General features: G+C 41.8%; 1 long non-coding RNA gene across 3 annotated transcripts; it reads right to left on the bottom strand.

Moving 5' to 3' along the window:
* Window positions 1-3,138: 3,138 nt before the first annotated feature.
* Window positions 3,139-18,315, bottom strand: LOC131834828 (uncharacterized). 3 transcript variants are annotated; one of them, XR_009354965.1, is made up of 6 exons: window positions 17,920-18,315; window positions 16,957-17,080; window positions 12,111-12,164; window positions 7,020-7,093; window positions 3,529-5,428; window positions 3,139-3,380 (listed from the first exon to the last, which is right to left on the bottom strand). It is a non-coding gene; the product is annotated as an uncharacterized LOC131834828 (long non-coding RNA). The 3 variants fall into 3 exon arrangements; XR_009354964.1 differs by having other exon boundaries at window positions 3,139-5,428; XR_009354966.1 differs by having other exon boundaries at window positions 3,139-4,326.
* Between the last annotated feature and the right edge of the window lie 4,637 nt (window positions 18,316-22,952).

Genomic DNA, 22,952 nt, shown 5'->3' with positions numbered 1-22,952 from the left:
TCTCCTGCTGAGTTTGCAGGTGTTCAGAGGGGTTTGATAACTGTCTAGCTGAACTCCTGGGACCCTATGATAGTCATGTTTTCTATGTCCCCGCCATCGTGCTTCTCCCCCATCCACGCATTTTGTATGTGCTGTGGATCTTATAGTCATTCTTGACGTGACCAGTCCCTAGAGTAACGACTGTATTTCTGCCGGCATTGCAGTCTAGACGTTTCTCTCTACTACCAGTCTGGACCATGCTGACATGGGTGTGTTTTTGTGCAAATAGCTTTTGTTCACATCTGCACAAGTCTCCCAGGATAAAATTCCAGAAGTTGGATCAGAGCCTAGGAGCATTTTTGTGGTTTCCCAAACTGCTTTCCAGAAAGGCATCATTTTTTGCTGCTTTCAGCAGCACCCAAGATTGCTAGAATTTATTGAAGCCTACTGGCATCAAATATCATAGCTTTTTACATTTTTGCTAAGTCAATAGGCAGTGACAGGTCCCTTACTCTTCGCTTTTGTTCTCAGCCACAGGACAACACAGCAATTAGCAGTGTATCTAATTTGCCACTTGACTGGTTTACGGAATGGGATGCTTGGCTACGTCATTTCCATAGGTGATGACTCGCCTTTGGAAGGTTATGGAATCATCCCATTATTTTGATGCATAAATGGAGAAGAAGCCTGTCTTTTCCAAATGCCCATCTATAGTTTACATTTAGCAGCTTGGTTTAAATCCTGTTCATATTTTAAATGCTTGAAACCGAAGGAGACCGAATTTGGGTGGGAAATACTCATAGGCGAGATGATTTTAGGAGGAATTTGATTTTACATACACACAACTCCATCCAAACCTCCACATGTAATTAACATGCTTTTATAACTGGTAGAAATTATCCCAGCTTTGAAAGAAATTCACTTGTGCTGGATTGCAGCAAGACTCAGTTGCAGGAAGACCATGAGAATGACTTTTTCAATCAAAATATGAAAACTAACGGATTTCTTTTTTCTGCCCTCCAACAGACCAGTTCTGATCAGTTCAATTCAACTCACAGTTACTTAGCACTTACTGAATTCACAGTGTATACTCTGATCTACAAAGGCTGAATAATGATCTTTCCCTCCAGTCACACAGGGCTTTATATTATATACCAGTGAACATTTTTCACTTGACAGATATTTCAGAAATTACCTCCAAGACTGCAGAATAACATGTTGCATCTGGAAGATGACAAGACTCAGGGGGCTGTTTGCTGTAATGCATATTTGTCTTGGATCTCTTCCAAGAGAGCATCAGACATTTTTCTATGGTGTAGCCTCATTTAGGAATGGGCCCCACAGCCTGGTCCAGAAGGGGAGACTGGCCTCATGTGTTTATAAACTGAAAATCAATAGCCTTTCTTAAATGACTCTTTGTCTTAGAGTGGATGCTTTCCAGTGTTGCTGCCCAATGTGTATTGATTTGAATGGTCTAAAGCTCTCTGTTTTTATGGGATATTGGGAAATGCTTTACTAGAGCTAAAAAGTGTAACAGCCACTGCCAGGTTTTATGACCAGAGTGTATCAATCGCTGATGGATAGTGATAAGCACTGGCCTAGCCGTACACCTCATTTGCTCCTGGTTGAAAGGTAGGCTAGCCAAGCACATTGGTTATTGACCATCACAGACACTTATATGAACTTTATCAAAGATCGGGCACCGTCTTCACCTCCAGTGAGCATGGAGTCTCCTGAAGGACAGTGACCATCTAGAGAGAACCACCATCATAATAGTAGGTGGCAGGCAGGAGTGTGTTGGGGGTAATGGGAATGGAAATCAGATGACGTGTGAACTAACAACAGTTAAGTACTTCCCCTGGATTGAGCATTGGATCAGTCACTTGATACTTGATATTCACTTGACATTCATACTTGAAGTCTTCCTAAAAAGCACGTGGGAGGACTTCTTTCCCAACTTTGAAAATATAGAAACTAAGGCTCAGAATAACTAATCAACAGTATCAAGCTCACATGACCAAGAAAAAGTGTCAGCAGGTGAACCCAGAACAGCCTGACTCCAGAGCTAATGTTCTCTCTTTCATACCGTCCAGTTGAAGGAAAGATGCTAGGAAGACACATGTCAAATGGGATCAGAGGGAAGGCCAGTTGGTGGAGGGGACCATCTCCAACATTTGGGACAGTGTGAGGAAGTAAACCAACCCTGTCTTTGAGGTGATTTGGGCTTCCTGTATGCTCTTAAGTTGTTTGGGGTCACCAACCATTAAATAAAGCAAACCAGCAAATATGGTAAATGGTAATTGTATTTGGTTTTTTCCTAAGGGGAACTTGAGGGAGGTGATAAGAAACAAAGTCAAGAAGAATGTAGAAGGGTCTTATTTTAAATTTAAAATTTTTCCTTTAAGATACATTTTACTGAAACACAGATGTATAGCACTGGCCTAAGTTCTACAGGAAAAGAGGGTGGGGTTCCAAGGGTTCACTTATTTTAAAAACTTGAGTGATACACTATTTTTTTAACTTTTTTTTAAAGATTTTATTTATTTATTTGACAGAGAGACAGAGATCACAAGTAGGCAGAGAAGCAGGTGGGGGGGGGGTAAGGAAGCAGGCTCCCTGCTGAGCAGAGAGCCCGATGTGGGGCTCTGTTCCAGGACCCTGAGACCATGACCTGAGCCAAAGGCAGAGGCTTAACCCACTGAGCCACCCAGGTGCCCCTGTTATACTATTTTAAATGATGAATCTGCAGGGGTGCCAGGGTGGCTCAGTTGGCCAAGCATCCAACTGTTGGTTTTGGCTCAGGACCTGAGTTGGTTCATGAGATTAAGCCCAGAGTCAGGCCCTGTGCTCAGTAGGGATTCTGCTTGAGACCCTCTTTCCCTCTCCCTCTGCCCCTCCCCCTGCACATGCACACACTTTTTCTCAAGTAAATAAATATTTTTTAAATGATGGATTTATTTATTAGAGCTGACATAATTATATGATATCTCTCTCTGGTTCCTATAACGTTGGCCACTTAGAGAACTCTTTTTCTCTTTGTTATTTACCATCTGCCACTGCAGCTGTCAACTCACAGGAGCTGACAGCAAAATTGTTGTGCCCTTAGCACACAGCAACAATACTCTGGCCCAGCCATGTTTACAAAGGAGTCTGAGTGGGTTTTTAATGTCTTGTTGGATCTTTATTACAGAGTGGCCACAAGCATTCTTTAGCAGAAAGTCAAGACCGTTCCTCTAAGGAAGCCATTTGTGTAGCTTCACACAGTGCAGAACCTATGGTCATCCGAGGACAAGCAACAGGAGGTGGATCTCGGGCAGAAGTGCCATCTCAAAAGCTTTGAGTAGACCATGCAACTCTTAATCTCAGGGTTGTGAGTTCAAGCCCCATGTTGGGTATAGAGCCTACTTAGAAAAAAAAAAAAAAAAAACCCACACACACATTAAAAAAGCTTTGAAAAGTTATTGGTTCTTCACAGGAATAAAAAAAGAAAAACAAGAAAGATTAAGAGCTGCTAGACATACAAAGGAAAATTAGACTGTACCCAACTACCTTTTTTTCCTCACCACAGAAGGTGAACTTTGGGAGTGGGGGAGTGGTCTTGGCTCATACAGTATGATCAGCAAGTCTCCTCACCACTCTGGGGGGTCATCTCCCCCTCTGTAAAGAAAGACAATACCCATCACTCCTGCAGGGTAGGTCGTGGGATTGAATGGGATGGAAAACTAAAGCACAAACACACGGGGAGACTCAGACTCTTAGCTATTTCTCCAACTCTCTCATGCTCCTCAACCACCGAAGGACGCCATGTATGTTTCCCATCCCATTCCCGTGTATGTTACCTCCAGTCCTTGCTGAGCTGATGCAAGGTCAAGTTTCATTTAAAAGCTCTCCTTCCTTCCTTCCTTCCTTCCTTTCTTTTTGTTCTTCCCTCCCTCTTCCCTTCATCCTTCATTCTATCCTTCTTTCTTTCCGATTTTTATTGCCTTTCAAAAGTTACATTAATTTGCTTACATGTTTATTGTGTAAAACATACAAGTTTATTGCAGACAACACAGATAAGCAAAAGGAAGAATATAGAATTTCCCATAATCCACATCACAGGTGGATTCACACATAGATCTACTGTAGATAAATGTACTTCCACAAGTTTTTTTTTTTAAAGCAGAAGTTAAAAATAGAGAATTTATTCAAATAAATTTAAATTGCATAGCACTAAAGATATTAGAAATCCACACACAGTAAAAAAAAGTGAGTATAAATTAGCTAATTCCATAAACATCAAGGTAAGCATCTGCAAAGTAATATCCGTTTCTTTTCTTCCAAGTAGATACACATATTCATGACATGCTGATTCTGGTAAACATCCGAAATACCGAAAATGAGCTTTATTAACTCTGTGAAACTAGTTTCAACAACAACATTCTATATGAAGATAAAGTCTTGATTTCATAAATCTACTTCATCTTGTCAAAAGCATGATGGTTGTTATTTTTTAATGGTTATTGGTATCATAACATATTAATAATTAGGATATTTTCCTTACCTAGTGTCTCAGTATGAACAATATATTAATATTGATTTTTTTATTAAAAACAGTTTCAACACTTTTCGACATAAGAAAATAGCTACATACATTTAAATGTTTTCTTGTAAAATACAACCACAAATTAATGGTGATTGCTTTCTATCATTTCTGGTAATAAATGTCATTCATTTTTCTTCATAGAACTATCAGTTATGTTCTTGTGCCATATGAAGATTTGCTTTATTTACTTATTTATCTGTTTTTAAAGCTTCATTGTTTTGTTTTTTAAGTAACCTCTATACCCATGTGGGGCCCAAGCTCACTACCCACGATCAAGAGTTGCATGCTCTACCAACTTCTTGAAAATGTTTCTTTCATATGTTTCTCAACTTTGCTGTGAAATAGTTTACCCTTCATTGGTGGCTTCAGTTATACAGCTTAAAAAAAACGGGGGTTTGATTCCTTCCATGATTCATAGTTTTCAGAATACATGTCTTTCTGAAGACCATGTATTTTAAGATATTTTGGATAATCAAACATCCCTTAATAGGCACAGCCTCTCTGTGCAACTAAGTATGCATTTACATACTTAGCCATATTACCAGTATGTTCTGGAACAAAAGTAAGATGACCTTTTCCCATTCCCACAGTCCTTTGAGTTGTTTTGAAATCTTAACATTCCCATCACATTCAGTTTCTGTATTGGCTGATAGGTTTGACCTTTTTAAAATGATTACTTGAAGTCAGTTGAAATCAGTTATTACATATTCTTCAAAGTGTATTTTGAGGAATGACTTTATAAGAGGCAACAATTAATACAGTAGCCAAGTCGGATGTATTCTTTTTCTTTCTATAAATTATTGGTGAGCATCAGAAGGCAACCCAACACAACTCCAAGGAGATTAGACGTGCACTGACACTTCTCTTCCCCTAGAAGTTAAAGCCACATTTAAAGGCAAATTCCCATTGAAGAGAACTTGTGTCACTTCATGATTCCAAGAAGCTTGAGAAAAATACCCACTGTATTTTCATTATGAGCATTTATCTGTCTTAAATCAGAACGACTGGACTTAAGCAAACATGTTTAACTGTCATTGAATAATTTTCCAGCCAGGGGGATAATCTTAAATCACATAATTTTCTTTATTTGCCGGGTCATAGCTATAGTTTCTAGAGGCTTTTTTCCCCTTCTAATAAGGATTTGGAAAAGGATGAGAAACTTTCTGTGATTCCTGTGCTAAACTTGGTCACTTTAAATGTCCTGCTCCCAGGACCTGGGTCTACAATCCTGTTACTCACTCATGACTGTCAGGTCAGACAGGTAACTCTCACTTCAAGTGGCACCTCTTGGGCCTTGACTAATTTTTTTTTTTTTTTTAAGATTTCATTTATTTATTTGACAGAGAGAGATCACAGTAGGAGAGAGGAAGGGAAGAGATCACAGAGAGAGGAAGGGAAGCAGGCCCCCTGATGAGCAGAGAGCCCAATGTGGGACTCGATCCCAGGACCCTGAGATCATGACCCGAGCCGAAGGCAGCGGCTTAACCCACTGAGCCACCCAGGCGCCCCGACTAATTTTTTTTTTTTTTAAGATTTTATTTATTTACTTGAGAGACAGAAAGAGCAGAGGCAGGGACAGCAGCAGAGGGAAAGAAGAAGCAGGCTCACTGCTCATGACTTGAGCAGAAGGCAGCCACTTAACTGACTGAGCCACCCAGGTGGCTAATTATTTTAAATGATGGAATATTATTTCTATCCAGATTTATTTAATTCAATTACCTGATATTAAGCATATAAATTACTTTCAATTCTGATTTATATAAATTATTACCTAACAACTCTAAATGAATTCCCATATTCTGAACAATAATTCTTTAAAACGAATGCCTAGAAAGTGAATTGTTAAGATATATGTACATTATATACACTGCATATATAATCATATACATTATATAGAGTGAATTCAGTATAAGCAAGCAGACATCTTGCTGTAATTTTATCTGTAGTTTCTTAATTGCTGGTAAGTTTGAATGTTTCCAATGTTTCCATATGTTTATTGGCCATCTATATTTCTTCCTTCATAAACTACCTATTCATGACTTTTGCCCATTTTCTCTTTGGCTTATCGTTTTCTTATTGGTTTTTAGAAGTGTTTCTTCAGGACAATTGGGTATGGTACAGCTAAGACAGAATAACAAAAAGTTTCCAAAATAGAATGGCTTAAAGAAAACAAATCCTTTTCCCCTTACGTGAGAGTTTTGAAGTGAGCTGTCCAAGTTAGTGGGATGGGTAGGGTTCATGTTATCATTCAAGGACCTGGACTCCTTATATCCTATTGCTTAGCCATCTCCTCGGTTGCTGTCCATGTCTGAGTGGCTAAGTTGGGTGTACGAATGCCTACACTCTGGCTCTCAGAGAAGTATGGGGCATAGTATATGCAAGGTTTTAAGGCCAAGAGGCATTACAATTGTTACTTATTTTCATCTCAGTGAGGACTTTGACACAGAAATTCGACACATATCTAGGTTCAAAGACAGCTGAGATTGTGTTCTCCAGGTGTGCAGCAATTTGTCCAACAATGACTCTTTTCTATGGAACAGATGGAGAATGGATTCAGGCAGAGAACTGGTAGTCTCTACAGTAATTGGTTAACTTGCACTTGTAAGTCACTCACTTCCTCTGAGAAATCTCCCATAACTTACCTGCCCCATCAACAGAATTAATTATTCCTTTCTCTGTGCCATTTTATCTTATACTAATGTCATAATTGTACAATATATTTCTCTTATTTAATTACTATTCTTCTTCCCCACTAGAATTGTGAGATCATGCCTCCAAGTCTTATTCATTCATTTTTTTCCCACCCAGCTTCTAGCAAAGTGTCTGGAATATATTAAATATTCAAGGAATGTCTTTGAATGAATAAAGAAATGAATAAAAAAGAGGTTGCCTTTTATTTAAAACACTTTACTTTGAAAGTTCCCCATATAAGAACTCAAAGAAGTAGCCATTGTTCTCCCTAAGAGATGTTAAGTGAATTTTCCATGGTCAAAAAGCTAGAAGGGTAGAATTTTGAGACCACTCCTTGGGCCACCACACTAAATGCTAGTTTGGTTAAGAGGTTACCCACAAGTGGCCTTCCACTTTTGAGTAGAATAAAATAGGTCACAGCCACACAATGCTCCTGCACAGCAATCAGAAAAACTGGATGAATTACAGCAGTTGCTGAGTCTAGGCGCAGAGGGAGGATCAGGCTAAGCCTATACAGTGGGACTCCACTGGAGGAAAGAGAAGTAAGTGAAGTTTTGTGCATGGCTGACATGACAGACTGGAAATTTGAGGAACTGCAAATGTGGCTGGTTATACCATAAAACATGTGGTGAGTTCTGGGTTATACAAAGACAGCTGATAGCCTGCATTCTGCAATACTGAGGAGGCAAACTCCTGCTAGAAGGAGGAAGTGTGTCTCAAATACGTAGCTCGTCTCCCCTCAAGGCAGCTGCCATATTAGAGTGTATAGAGTGGGAGGCTAAATAGAGGGAGGTTAACAGCTCAGAATCCTCAAAGAACAGAGGAAAATGCATCCTCTTGGGCTAAGGAGACGAAGACTGCCAGGTTCTCAATTAAAAGCCTTGGAGGACCATGTCCAAGAAATAAGGATGAATCAGAGCAGATCTAGTTTAGTGAACTTACAATGAGGTCTAGCCCAGCTCAATCCCTGGCTGGATTGAGATCATCAACCTCTTGCCCAATCTACTGAAGAAAAGGGAAACTCTCTGGAGGAAGATGTCCTCTGGCACTTCTATGATTCTTTTATATACATCATCCAGAATACAACAAATATTACTAGATACGTGAAAAGACAGGAGAATGTGACTCAAAAGTCAAGAGAAACAAACCATAGAAGTAGACCCATAAGTCTCGTGCTGGAGATAGCAGACATTGACTTTTTTTAAGCAGCCATAATCAGTGTTTAAAAATGGATGAAAATGGATAAAAAGAATAAAAGAGATGAAGAATGTTAGAACTGGAATTGATAATAAAAGAATCAAATGGACATTCTGGAAGAAAAGAATATAATATATCAAATTAAGAACTCATAGGATAGGTCTACCAGCTATATTATGCATGCCTGGAGGAGACATAGAAACAAAGTGGAAAAGCAACCAGAAACTGCTTTAGGTGTATAGAATAGCGTCATCCTCCATATAATCTTCTTCAGAAACTCACGCACAGACACATCCGGAAATAATGTTTTAACATTACTACCTGGGTATTCCTTAGCCCAATTAAGTTGTCACATGAAATTAACCATGACACCTGGGTTGACTTCTCTCTCCATACCTCCCCTTCATCTTCTCATTAATAGGCATTGATCTAGAGAAGAATTGAAGAAGGCCAGAACCATGTGGCTTCCTCCATGCTTCCCAGGCCTGTAACCACATCTGAGATTCCACATCAGTTATACTTTCAATGGCAGGTAACACAGCTTAAATCAAACCACATTACACAATGAAGGGAACTTATTTTTCTAGGTGTGGATCAATCTCTTTAATTTTCTGTGTTAACTTATTTGGGTGTTAGATTCGGTCTAAGGTCAGCATCCTAGTCACAATAGTAGTTCTAACTTTACATTCCATACGATGTGGGGTGGGGGGAGAAATGTGTCCCAGAAGTGCCATCAAAAGCCCTGAAATTCATTGTTGGCTTGACCACAGGCTCAGGTCTGACCTAAGCACCGTGGTCAGTGCAGTGGAAGGTCGTCTTTGCCTTAAAGCAGGTGCCATTTGTTCCATCCTGAAGTGGGATAGTTGGGGGTAGAGTAGCAGTGGATCTCCAAGTGGAAATGGGGACTATTGGAAAAGGTTAAGTCAGGCATAGATATTGAGGACCAAACAATGGGTAACCATTATACTGCTCAACATAGGTGTATACACACACACACACACACACACACCCCAACCAGCAGCAACAAAAGCTGAATTAGGTCAATGAACATAAGTCATTTATATAGCATGTTAGAGCAATAGACTCATAGAGACAAGAATTTTATTAAATTATAAAACTATAATTCAGTGAATTAGAGAGGGTAAATAATATGTAACACTGTGATGGGGTTTTGCTTTTTTCCCCCATCTTTCTGTAGAAGGTTTTATGTTAAAAAAAAAAAAAAAAAAAAAAAAAAAGCATTGTATTTCCTTTACACGTTAAGGCTTTAAGCATTTGAGAATTTTCTTCTACTCTTAATCATAATCATATTACCTCAGATTTTAAACCAAGACTTTAAACTTTTTGTTAATAACTCTAAGAATAGGGGCGCCTGGGTGGCTCAGTGGGTTAAAGCCTCTGCCTTCGGCTCAGGTCATGATCCCAGGGTCCTGGGATCGAGTCCCGCATCGGGCTCTCTGCTCAGCAGGGAGCTTGCTTCCTCCTCTCTCTCTGCCTGCTTCTCTGCCTACTTGTGTTCTCTGTCTGTCAAATAAATAAAATCTTTAAAAAAAAAATAACTCTAAGAATATTCTATGCTTATGACTAGAAGCATTACCGAACTGGGCATTGCACTCCTCTGTCTCCTTCATTGCTAAAGTAAGATTCATGTAAAAACACTGCCATAATTACAACAATGGAGGGTTGGCAGACACCTTCTGTGACTATAAAAGGAAAATTAAAGCACAAAGAAAATGTGTGGTAAAGAGCAAAGGGCTTGGTTGAGCAGTGGGTGATAAGTTCTCCAAGTTAAAGCTCATTGAATATAAAAGTTGGAATTGCTGAGCTGAAACAAATTCAGGAGGACATCTGATCCACTCTCTGCGTTCCAGGCAATAGCACACAAACAATTATTCAGGACTAAGATTTAATTGTATTCTGTGTAGCACTTTTTTTTTCTCTTAAAAAATTGATCAAACAGTAGGGAAGAGAAAATCTCAATACTTAATTCAAAGCTTATTGTATTTTGTGGTTCTGAAATATTTTTGAAAAGATTTTAAAATTCCAAATCCTATCCAGATAGCACATATTCCAAAATAAATATTTCACTATTTGCGCTACCAGTGTGATATAAGGCAACAATTTCTTTCTTACCACAAAAGCCAAGGGAAGTCCTTGGAACTAGGCTCAAACTAGCAATCCTACTTTTTTGAGACTATTGGGAGACAAGTTTGTTCTTTGATTTTCCCAGAGATTATTAAGCATAGAGTCCAACCAAAATGCTATATATTGTATATTACTTATATTTATAAACAATTGTCACATACTTTGGGAAAGTATATTATCCCTTTCTGCATATCCTACTGATTTATATATAATTAAAGTCATGTGAGTAATCCAATTTTGTACAACACTATTTGCTCCAGAGACTCAAATTCTACTTGTAAAAGTTTATGCTTAAGAAATAATCATAGGGCACCTGGGTGGCTCAGTGGGTTAAAGCCTCTGCTTTCGGCTCAGGTCATGATCCCAGGGTCCTGGGATCGAGTCCTGCATCGGGCTCTCTGCTTGGTGGGGAGCCTGCTTCCCCCTCTCTCTCTGCCTGCCTCTCTGCCTACTTGTGATCTCTGTCTGTCAAATAAATTTTTAAAAAAAGGAAAGAATCATAGATGTGAGCAAAGACTTACTTACAAATGTTGATTATGACATCATTTCTAACAGCCCAGATGTGAAACCACGAAAGTACCCAAAACCAGAAAAGTGAATAATTATGGTGCATCTATACAACAAAATATTACCTAGCCACTAAAAGTATGAGGTCATAGAGTATCTAGATTCACGGGACAATGTTTGTGGCATATATTATCAAGAAAAACTCAAGGCATTAATAGTGTGTATAGTAGGATCCCATTTTTTAATTTTAATTTTATTTTTAAAAATTATTTTTTTATTTGAGGAGAGAGAGCACAAGCAAGGGGAGTGGCAGACTCCCCACTGGGCAGGAAGCCCAATGCGGAACTCAATCCCAGGACCCTAAGATCATGACCTGAGCCAAAGGCAGAGTCTTTTTTTTTTTTTTTTTTTAAGATTTTATTTATTTGACACAGAGAGACATAGCTAGAGAGGGAACACAAGCAGGGGGAGTGGGAAAGGGAGAAGTAGGTCCCCTGTGGAGCACGGAGCCCAACTCGGGGCTTGATCCAAGGACCCTGGGACCACAACCCAAGCCGAAGGCAGATGCCCAACAACTGAGCCACCCAGGTGCCCCCAAAGGCAGATTCTTAACTGGCTGAGCCACCCAGGCACCTCCACAATGTTTTTCTATTAGAGATAGTGTTCCCTCACATTGCAGTTCATTCTGGAGAAAAGATACTACCCAAATGCTCCTCTACAATATTATAGGACTTCTTAACATGATTCATCCATTCCAACTTTGATTGAACTCATAGGTCATTTTAGGATATGTCATTGAAAAAAAAACCAAAACTACCTTAGGTACTAAGTATCCTGTTGACTTCAATAAACAGAGATCTCTTTTTATAAGGCCATATATGACTGAAAATGAATATTCTACTTTAATGATACTCTCAATGAAGGCCTCCTCTTACAAATTAGACGTGTATCTTTGTACACCAAGAGCAAGCACCATCTTATGAAGCAACTCACCTAAGATACTTACCTGACTCTTCTATAGGTAGACAGGATGAGATTCTGAAGAACCATTTGGACTGTCCTAAAAAAAGTATAAAACATGTTCGCTTATGCTCCAAGTTGACTCAAAGATATTTTAATTGGTTCATGACAGCCTGCCTGCCTGACTTCCTGAATGCAGTCCAAAGTCATTACAAGTGCAGAGTAAAGTAGGCCTTTGTGCAGGGGTGGAGTGAGGAAAACATCCCTGTCTGGGCAGCGGTGTCAGCAGCAACCCAGCGTGGGATATCAGAGCCAATGAAGAGTAAGGAGAGCACCCACACAGGGGGCGAGGCCATGGCCTTGTGTAGGATTTTGGAACCCAAGTAGGTTTAGGAGTTTGCTCACATGGGATTGGGGGGGAGTGCAGTGGTAGCACCAGTGCGAGATTAGTAGTGCATTGGGTAGGTGGTAGTGATGCGCCAATGAGTGAATATATTGAGGATAATGGGAACCAAGTTTCTCACTGTGGGAGAAAGGAGTTACCAATATGAAAAAGGAAAAAAGCTAGAACCAATCTGTGCTGTGGGATTAGGATTGTAGTGTAAACCTAAGGTTTTCGAAAAATATATTTGGGCTTCTAGGGTGCCTGGGTGGCTCAGTGGGTTAAAGCCTCTGCCTTCGGCTCAGGTCATGATCCCAGGGTCCTGGGATCGAGCCCCGCATCGGGCTGTCTGCTCAGCAGGGAGCCTGCTTCTCTGTCTCTCTCTCTCTGCCTCTCTGCCTACTTGTGATCTCTGTCTGCCAAATAAATAAATAAAATCTTAAAAAAAAAAAAAAAAGAAACATATTTGGGCTTCTAGATATACAAATAAAAATTTGCATTCCTGTATTATGCAGATACATGTACTCCTTGTCTTTGTCTATGGAGAGGGCCTAGGAGCAGCAGCAACACCCCAACAGCCATGATCACACCCAGGGCTCACATCTTGGTATTTAAATACCAGTCTTCACAAAGATGAACCAGAGCTTTATACAGGAATGGCTGAATCCATGACCATGGCAGAGAAAGTACAAGACTGACCTCTTGTGCCAGGAAGTGAGGAAATTCTCAAAGAATGATGGGACATATCAAAAAGGACACTAGAGTCAGTTTAAGTGGAATTTAACTGCTGAAATCTGCGATAATTTGATCTTCAAAATAAATGCTAGTAACAAATGTAACCCACTGAAGAAAGCAATCCATGAGTCCACACTGCTATAAATAAATCTATAAGAATACAAGATTTTTCTTACAGCATCCATTTTCTTTTTTCTTTTTTTTTTTTTAAAGATTTTATTTATTTATTTGACAGAGAGAGATCACAAGTAGGCATAGAGGCAGGCAGAGAGAGAGAGAGAGGGGAGGAAGCAGGCTCCCTGCTGAGCAGAGAGCCCGATGCGGGACTCGATCCCAGGACCCTGAGATCATGACCTGAGCCACCCAGGCGCCCTACAGCATACATTTTCTTACAGAATCGCAAATAATAAACAGAAGGAATGTTGGAATTTGAAAAGCACTGTTTGGCAAACATGGAAGAAATAACGAATTGAGCCAAGAAACATCAATGAATGGATATTTATATAGCCTCAAGGTATTTCCCTGTAAAATATTTGGGCTTCTGCCCATTATGTGTCAGGGTATTCCTTGGATGCAAATCAGTAGGGAAAAGTCAGGCATCACCAAAGGGACCAGTTTCATCCTGGGCTGAAAATCCCAGTCTCAGCCCATATATTCAACCATTGAGAGAGAGTTGCTGGGGCCTACCTTGGCTGACAATAAAAATGTATTTGAATGTCACCAGTGATTGTTACTCAGTACCAACATCACAGGGTTTATGGTCACAGCATAAGCACTGGTAATTCCCATTGTTTCAGTCTATTTGGGTCGCCATAACGAAAATACTATAATTGGAGTGGCTTATAGAAAACAGAAATTTAATTCTCATTGTTCCAGAGGCTGGAAAGTCCAAAATCAAGGCACTGGCAGATTGAGTGTCTGGTGAGAGCCTACTTCCTGTAGACAACTGTCTTTTTGCTATCTCTTCGCATAGTGGAGGAGGCTAGGGAGTTCTGTGGGCTCTGCTTTACAAGAGTACTAATGCCTTTGGTGAGCGCACCTCAGGACCTCAGGACTTCCCAGAGGCCTCACCTCCTAATACCTTCACACTGGGCATTAGGCTTCAACATACAGATTTTGGTGGGACACAAATATTCCATGTATAGTGCTCATGACAAGACCGTGTAGTAACCAATTAAAAGTATGTTCCATGAGTGCCTGGGTGGTTCCATTGGTTAAGCATCTGACTTTGGCTCAGGTCATGATCCCAGAGTCCTGGGATTGAGTCCCATGTTGGCTCACCACTCAGTGGGGAGCCTGCTTGTCCCTCTCCCTCTGCCCCTCCCCCTGCTTGTGCTCTCTCACTCAAATAAATAAATAAGATCTTTAAAAATAAAAAATAAAAATTTAAATTAAAAGTATATTCCAGGTCTTAGAGCTTTGGCCTCATCTAAGAAAGTTCCAACTATCTGGGCTGGTTCTTCAGTAGGAGGTGCAGCCCTTCAGCAGGTCACATACATTTGATAGAAAAGGAATCTGCACAGAAGTTAACACCAGCCCTCAGCGGCTTACTCCATGAGATTCTTTTTTTTTTTTTTTAAGATTTTATTTAGTTATTTGACAGACAGAGATTACAAGTAGCCAGAGAGGCAGGCAGAGAGAGAGAGAGGAGGAAGCAGGTACCCTGCTAAGCAGAGAGCCCAATTCGGGGCTGGATCCCAGGACCCTGAGATCATGACCTGAGCTGAAGGCAGAGGCTTTAACCCACTAAGCCACCCAGGCACCCTACTCCATGAGATTCTAAAGCTTCACAGTCTGACAGAAATACAGTGCAGGCCTAAACCTGAGGAACAAGCATAGTATGAAACTTCTCAGTCGCCACATGGAAAAAGTAAGAAGAAATGGGTGAAATTAACATCAATAATGTATTCTATTTACCCCCTCACATCCCAAATATTCTCACTGCCACATGTAATCAATATAAAAATCATGAATGAAGTACTTATATTCCTTGTTCATGTTAAGTATTCAGAATCTGGTGGTATTTTTCACTGGTGGCACGTCTTGATTTGGACTGGCCACATTTCAAGAGCTCAGTAGCACACGAAGTGACCTTATTGAGCTGCACAGACCTGGGGTCTTCCGGCCACGTTCATGGTAGCAAAGCAATTCTTGGCTTCTCTCTTCTGGGGAGAGTCAGGCCATTTTTTGTGCACCCTGCTAGCTTATAGCAGACTCCCCTAAAGTGGCCCTTCCTAAGCTCCTTCCCTCTGGGATCTTCTCCCTAAGGACTTCAAGGACACATTCACTGTCAGTTCCCTTAGCTGAAGGGAACCTACCAGAAACACTTTCTAATACCCAGAGAAAGTTGTGATAGATAGCCCATGCTGGCAGGTCCAAGAAACTGCTCTGCCAGGTAGATTTTTGGCAAGGCCATGAAATAAACTAAAATAATTTGGGTGAAGCAGCAGGAGCAAAATAAAACATAATTCCATGACAGAAAGAACAAGAGACAGATGAGAGCATCATGCGAGAGAGAAAGAGTTTGTTAGTTTTGAAAACACAGCTGGGTCAGGTTCCAGGGGATCAGGGAACCCCAGCAAAAGATTTTGTTGCTCAGCCAACTTTGGGGTAGAAATATCCAATCCGGGATCCATGTGCCCCTAGAGTGGTCCAGAGAAGGACTTCGGGAGTCCCCGGAGCCCCTGAGGTTATAAGCAAGTTTTTGCATTTACGTGCATGTTGGGAGAGACAGATATTTATGGGAATGCATTCACCCCAGAAGGCTGAAAAGCGTGTTTTGGGGCTAGAGGGCCACTAGATAGACGTTTAGAGTGAGAACTATCAGAAGCCAGGAGGGAACTTAGGTCTTCTAAATTCCTTTCCAGCAGAGAAAGACGGAGACACAAGAGATGTTGAGTTATGTGGCCAAGAAAGGATTTTCAGCAGCTACTTATTGACTGAAATATAGAAATATTTAGAGACTCTGGATGATCTGTAAGACTCAGACAAAATGAGGAAGACTGGACTACAGAGAAGCCCGCTTGAAAGCTTGTTGAAGTCTTCTTAGATGACCCCAAGCGGGTGTGATCTCTCCTTCTTTGCTATTCTGGGGGCACCTGACATATAACACACAGAGCACGACAGTCATTACCCTCCAAATACACTCCTCCGTTTCCTCAACCTTGAACGAACTGCAAAGACTTGCTCTTGAATCCTTGGGGTTACTGGCATTTTGGGTTGGATGCTTCTCGTCGGATGTCCCTTGTTGCTGGGCTCTCCCGTGCATCTCAGGATGTTAAGCAGTGTCCCTGGCTTCCACGCACTAGACACCGGGGCTGTCACTCCCCACGCACCCTCACCCGCCCCCACCCGGCCTCATCTGCCCCCACCCGCCGCTGGGACCACCAAAATTGCCTCCAGACACCGCAAAATCACCCGCATTGAGAACCAGTGCCTCTAACATCTGTCAGTCACCATTCTACACAGCAGATTGCTGACGCGGGGCTATGCCTTGCACCTGGGCCAGATGATTTAGATCAATAATAGGTCCATTTTTGTGTTCCTGGATGCTGCATGCCACGTCACTGCAAGATTTAAATGACGGTTAATGGCTTTCAAAGAGAAGAAAACCAAAAGGAAACATTTCATCCCGTGTGCTCTCAGCCCCTCCCGAATTCTGCACTGGGAACCAGGTACGCCTTCTACTTTTTTTTTTTTTTTTTTTTTTTGCGTGGTAAAATATAGCTTGTCAGCTTCTCCAGCATGATAAGGAAGAAGACAATTAGAATCTTACCCAAATTAAGTTTTCCTCTGGCCTCACACAATGCGTCCATTCAGAGTTTTGCACAAAGAGAACACAATCCCCCTACTTCCCTCATATTCTTTTAAGTGGGAGTTTGGAAAGGGCCCAACATTCCCTGTAAAAAAAAAAAAAAATTTTTTTAATTGTCCCTCTTAGTAGTTACCTCTTAAAATAAGCGTAGTGGAACGTATTTTAACACTCTAAAATAAACTTGCCTTACGAAGGGTTCCAGGTAGAGCTGACGAGCCCCCTGATTTTTTGTTCTTTCTCACCCCACCACAGTACCTTGTGTGACTGTCAGAGTAGCTACAGATGCAAAGAATGTAAATAGAGGGGAAGTACATCTCAAGCCAATTCTTAGAGGTAGGCTAACTCATTTCCACCCTTTCAGTCTTGATGTAACTTGATGGCAATAAGAACGGGGCTGGGGGGTGACCGTGGCTCCGATGGGTTGACACAAAGGATTAAGTAGAGGTTACATAAAAAAAATTTCACCCCGCAGGAAGGGAAAGCCAGTGCTAAGACACCGTCCTCAGGGAGGCTGAAAGGAGAAAATCTCCGAGTCATGGAAGCTGAAATTCTGCCAGAAAGGCCAGAACCTAAAGGAAGGTAGGGTCTGAGAACCACCCACCTGTGCTCGCCCCAGCCCCCCCCCCCAAGACCATCCCAGCCTCCCCTGCAGGTTCCACCAGGTGGCTTTGTTGTATTTATTTACATTTAATAAGTTTTATTTTAAAACTTATTATTAAAATAATTGTTAAATAATTATTAAAATGTCAGGTTTAAAATGGCCAGAAGAAGAGAATTTGCATATCACCTCCTACCCATTTCCCCTCATTGTTGACATCTTACATTACCAGGGAGCATTTGTCAAAACTAAGAAACTGACATCGATATATTCTTGATTTTTAACTAATAGGTTTATTTCCTTTAACATAAAAACATTCAACGCACATTTGCTTGAAGGCTCAGCTGTTAGGGGTGCAGGCTCGCGGTTCCCTTGAGGACACAGGAAAGGCCCATCTTCTACGTTTGGCTGAGCCTGCTGTCTCGGACCACGGCTGTGGGGTTCTGCCATCAGATCTGGCTCCTGGTCTCTGCAGGAGGCTGGGGGCCGCGGGCTTGAAATGTGCAGCAGTGGCGCGGGAGCAGGGAGCTCAGGCCTGCGACAGGTAGCATCCAGATGTTTCGCTTCCTTTGTGTTCACACCGGGTTGGCTCTCCCGCACGCTCTCATCAAACTCTCCGTTTCATCCTCCTCTTTCCCCAACGACTGCTCCGCCGCGGGTCGCCCAGCTCGGGGTCTGCTTTCCCGCGGCGGACCTGAGTCCCCGCCTCTCTCCGCTGGGTCCTAAGGTCCGCCGTTCCCGGCGTGCGAGAAGCCGGCAAACCTCGCGAGACCATCTTCCAGCCACAGGCTACCGATAAGGCAGAGGCGGTAGGTACCCACCGAGGCGCACAGGTCAGGAAGGGGCAAAAACCTCAAGGATCAGGATGCTATTTTTTTTTTAAAGATTTTATTTATTTATTTGACAGAGAGAAATCACAAGTAGGCAGAGAGGCAGGCAGAGAGAGAGAGAGGAGGAAGCAGACTCCCTGCTGAGCAGAGAGCTCGATGCGGGACTCGATCCCAGGACCCTGAGATCACGACCTGAGCCGAAGGCAGCGGCTTAACCACTGAGCCACCCAGGCGCCCCAGGATGCTATTTTAATGCAACATTCAAAGAATCAAAAGTGATGCAAAACTCCGAGATGAGTAAAACCCCAGAAAGTCTCAATGAAGACCGGCTGTTGGTTTGACGACTTTGAGTTCCTGTGTCCCAGGAACGGCCGGTGCCCGTCAGCCGGTGGGTCCTGGCCCCGCGGGTCCGGTGGGTTCTGGAGGGGTGACCACGGTGTGTGGACAGATGGGTCAGTGCGGGCTCATGTGGAGTCACTTTTGAACCCTGTGATATTTTTGTTAACTCTCCAGTGGTTCAAGATTCAGGAGGGTATGCTGTGTGGCCAGGGGTGCACCTGTTCCCTTTGGCCTCAGGCTCCAGCTGGGCGCTGCTCAGCGCTGTCCGCCCACAGTGAAAAGGGGTTTCTGTATTATCCTCCGAGCAGGATTGAGGCATTGTTCCAACCTTTTAAATGCCCCCTCCTCCTCCTGAAAATAAAAGAGCAGCTTCCTTCCGAGGTGAAGTCGGCCGCTGTATAGTAATAAGTACAAATCACAGGCTGCTTTGTAAAATCACAAAATCATATTCTTACAAAATGCACTGCACTAATGATTATTTGTGCACTTTTCCCTTTTCTTTATTTATTTGTCAGAGAGAGAAAGAGAAAGCACAAGCAGGGGGACCAGCAGACAGAGCAGGCAGTGGGAGAAGCAGGCTCCCCTGCTGAGCAAAGAGCCTGATGCAGGGCTGGATCCCAGGACCCTGGGATCATGACCTGAGCCAAAGGCAGAGGCTTAACCAACTGAGCCACGAAGGCACTGCTCTATTTTTAATTTTATGAAGAACCTCCATAATGTTTTTCATAGTGGCGGCAACAATTTCCATTCCCACTAACAGCAGAGTTCTCTTTTCTCCACCTCCTCACCAATGCTTAATGATTTTTTTTTTTTTTTGTCTTTTTGCTAATTGTCCATCTGACCAGTGTGAAATGATCCTTGTGGCTTGCGTTTCCCTGATGACTAGTGAGGATGAGCTTTTTCTCATGTGCCTATTAGCTATCTGTATGAGTTGTTTGGGGGAAAAAAAGTCTTTTCAAGTCTTCACATTTTTAATCATATTATTTGTTTTACTAATATTAAATTGTTCTTTATATATTTTGGACATAACTCTTATTTGCAAATATCTTCTCATTCAGTAAGTTGCCTTTTTATTTTGTTGAAGGTTTCCTTTGGTGTGCAAAAGCTTTTTAGTTTGATGTCATCTATTTGTTTATCTTAGCTTTTCTTGTCCTTGCCTAAGGACACTGGTCCAAAAAAATATCACTAAGACTGATGTCCAAAAGTTTACTGTTAATGTTTTCTTCTTTATGGTTCCAGGTCTTACAGTTAAGCCTTTCATACACTTTGAGTTTATCTGTTGAGTTTATTTATTGAATTATTTTTGAGTTTATTTTGTGTATAGTATAAGAAAGTGGTCCAGTTATATACATTTTATATTTGTGCAGTTTAATGGAATACCTTCTATTCTAATAGTCCCTTAACATTAGAAAATAATGGGAAACACTATCTACATAACTTCTACTTAGAATGTGTTATGTGGTGATTTATCATAACCTCTCTAGATCCGTGAAATGTAGTGTTCTTTTTATTAGCCATGGCGGTCTTCATTGTCAAAAAGCATCCAGATCATATTTGCATTACATGCTATTAGGAAGATCAATCAGCAGTAGATGAACGTTAGCACTAGAACACAAGAGAGCCTTCCAGTATACTATTTATCCAGTTTTGTTGGAATAGATTTTCCTCCCTTGTCGACATATGCCCCTTCTTTGGAAAGGTTTGTCTTTATTCAGATTTCATTCACCTGACTATGCTAGAGTTTCACCATAATCCTACCTGTCCTAATTCAGAATTTAGGGTAACGAGGTTTCATTTTTGAATATAGTCAAGAAAATGGATCACTTCCTTTTTAAAATAAGAACAAGAAATTTTATGCAATCCAGCAATTTCACTTCTGGATGTTTATCCAAAGAAAATAAGAACACTTATTTAAAGGAATACATGCACCCCTATGTTTATTAAAGCATTATTTACAATAGCCAAGATATGGAAGCAACCTAGTGTGTACTGATAGATGAACAGGTAAAGCAGACATGATATATACTTATACATATGCACATGCATGTATGTATGTTTGTATGTATACACTCACCCATAAAAAAGAATGAAATGTTGATATTTGCATTAACCTATATGAACCTAGAGGGAGGATATCATGATAAATAAGTCACATGAAAGAATCAATATTTTTAAAATGTCCATACCACCCAAAACAATCTACAGATTCAATATAACCCTCATCGAAATACCAATGGCATTTTCACACAACTAGAACAAAGCATCCTGAAATTTGTGCGGAACCACAAAAGACCCTGAATAGCCAAACTGATCTTGAGAAAAAGGAACAAAGCTGGAGGGATCCCAGTCCCTGGTTTCAAACTCTACAAGAAAGCTAGAGCAATCAAACACTGACACTGAACACAGGAACAGATACGTCGATCAGTGGAATAGAATACAGAGCCCAGGAACAAACTCTCACTTATGCGGTGAATTAATTTACGACCCAGCGGGCAAGAATATACAACAGAGAAAAGACAGTCTTTTCAGTAAGCCGTGTTGGGACTGCTGGGCAGCTCCATGCTGGAGAATGAAGGTAGACCAGGTTCTCACATCACACACACACACACACACACACACACACACACACTCAAAAGGGGTTCAAGACTTGAATATAAGACCTGAAACGTTAAAACTGCAGGAGAGAGGCCCGGAACGTTATTCTTGGTGCTTCACGTGGAAGAGACGTCCTGTGCACTAAGGACTCCTTTGACCTCGGTGCAAGTAATCGCCAGAGGAGGACAGAAGGTTCTGGAGCTGCCTCCACAAAGGCAGACCATACTTTCAAGAAGAAGACCGTGCAAAGCGGCGAGAAGGAAGATGAGATGCAGTGGCAGAGTATCTGTGCACGGGGTGGGTCGTGGACTCAATATTCTCTTCACGGGCAGGACCACTGGCTAGGGCTGAAAGTTTGGGATGCCAAACCGAGACAGAGAGGGGAGCAGAAGAGGGAATGGGGTAGAAAGGGTGGGGAGAGAGAGACACACAGACCTGTTCTTGGATGACCCAAAGGACTCACAAGCTGAACTGAGCATCCTTTGAAGATGAAAGGTGCTGTTTGTGGGAAGGCTCTCATCCCAGCAGTCTCGCTGTCGCTAAAGCCAGAGAAGCGAAGGGCAGGGCAGGGCAACTGATCTGAGGCTGAGAGCAGGACAGTCCCGCAGGTGGATGACAGCGTGGTGTTCGGGATTTATCTGAGGTGCTGGGAACAGCTGGCAGAAGGAGCGCAGGAGCCTCCCCTGCACCTCAGGGTCGCGTTTGTCTGCACACATGCACCTCCCCGGAGCACCCTGTTACCTCCGTGTTGATAATAACTACTAATTTTATTTAAACACCTTGGGCAATGTTTTCAAACTTGTGATGATCCCTCTGTTTCTTCACCCCCGTCCTATGACTTCTTTCATCTGCCGTGGCTGAAAATGGGTGGTCTTGGATGACTTTAGGTTCTCTCCTTCAGCATTTCGTCCTCCTGCTCCAGTTTGTCGCTTTCGTATGGCTCAGCGCTGACACCCGGTGGCCTGTGAGTATAGAGCAGCGGACAGGCTGGGTTTGCTCCAGCTCGCCTGGGGAGAGAGGGCAGGAGAGCACGTGCTTGGTGGGGAAAGGCAAGCGGAGGCTCCTGCTCCTGAGCCATCACACCAGGAAGGCATCCTTTAGGAGCTCAGGGGACCCTCAGAAAATAGGAAAGCCTTTGGCCACAGACATAGACATGCTTCTTTGAGAGCTAAGTAAATTTAGCCATCAACTGGGAATGAAAGCTGATCAAGCTTTTGAAGACAAAGAAAAACAAGCAAAGAGAAGCCCTCTAGATTTGGGAGTATTAGGCAAAAGAGAATCAGAATGTAAAGCCTTTTTGGGAAGATGTGGGCTCTCAGGTAAATCTTTTTTTTTCCCCCCAATAAATATGTATTGAGGACCTACTATAGCTAGCTTATGAAGTAGTCATGCTCTGTGAAATATCCCCTTCCCAATCCTTGATGAAATCTTGGGCAGATTTAGTAACTTTTGGCTACTAAAATTCCATTTTGTTTAAAACTTCAATAATACCCAATTCAAATCTCAAATAGTATCATAGCCTCTCCTACTCTAGGCACTAGGTCATAAAGAAAGTCTTCACTTTAAAGAAGTCATCATTTTTAAAACTGAGATAT

Source organism: Mustela lutreola, chromosome 6 (genome assembly GCF_030435805.1).
Source record: "Mustela lutreola isolate mMusLut2 chromosome 6, mMusLut2.pri, whole genome shotgun sequence".
In the NCBI taxonomy this organism is placed as follows: domain Eukaryota; kingdom Metazoa; phylum Chordata; class Mammalia; order Carnivora; family Mustelidae; genus Mustela; species Mustela lutreola.
Note: the sequence above shows the minus strand (reverse complement) of the source record. Positions and strands in the feature narration are given on the sequence as shown.